Genomic DNA, 633 nt, shown 5'->3' on the forward strand with positions numbered 1-633 from the left:
CGGGGGGGCACGAGAGGGACACAGGAACACGGAACCGGCCCCACGGGTGACGGGGGACACGGGAATGACACGGGACCGGCCCCACCGGTGACAGGGGGACAAGCGACTGTCCCTCGTGCGTGAGCGGCCCCACGAGTGACCGGGGGACACGGAACTGACCCCGGACGTGACGAGGGGACATGGAAAAAGCCCCACGGGTGACAGGGGGACACGGGAATGACAGATGGACACGGGACCGGCCCCACGGGTGACGGGGGGACACGAGAATGACACAGGGACACGGAACCGGCCCCACGGGTGACGGGGGACACGGGAATGACACGGGACCGGCCCCACGGGTGACAGGGGGACAAGCGATTGTCCCTCGTGCGTGAGCAGCACCACGAGTGACCAGGGGACACGGAACTGACCCCGGACGTGACAGGAGCTGACCCCACATGTGAGGAGGGCCACGGAAAAAGCCCCACGGGTGACAGGGGGACAGGAGAATGACACAGGGAGACGGGACCGGCCCCACGGGTGACGGGGGGACAGGGGAATGCCACAGGGACACGGGACCGGCCCCACGGGTGACGGGGGGACAGGAGAATGACACAGGGACCGGGGGACGGCCCCGCAGGGGAAGAGGGTACA

The sequence above is a fragment of the Corvus brachyrhynchos genome, unplaced genomic scaffold (genome assembly GCF_000691975.1).
Source record: "Corvus brachyrhynchos isolate BGI_N302 unplaced genomic scaffold, ASM69197v1 scaffold308, whole genome shotgun sequence".
Lineage (NCBI taxonomy): Eukaryota > Metazoa > Chordata > Aves > Passeriformes > Corvidae > Corvus > Corvus brachyrhynchos.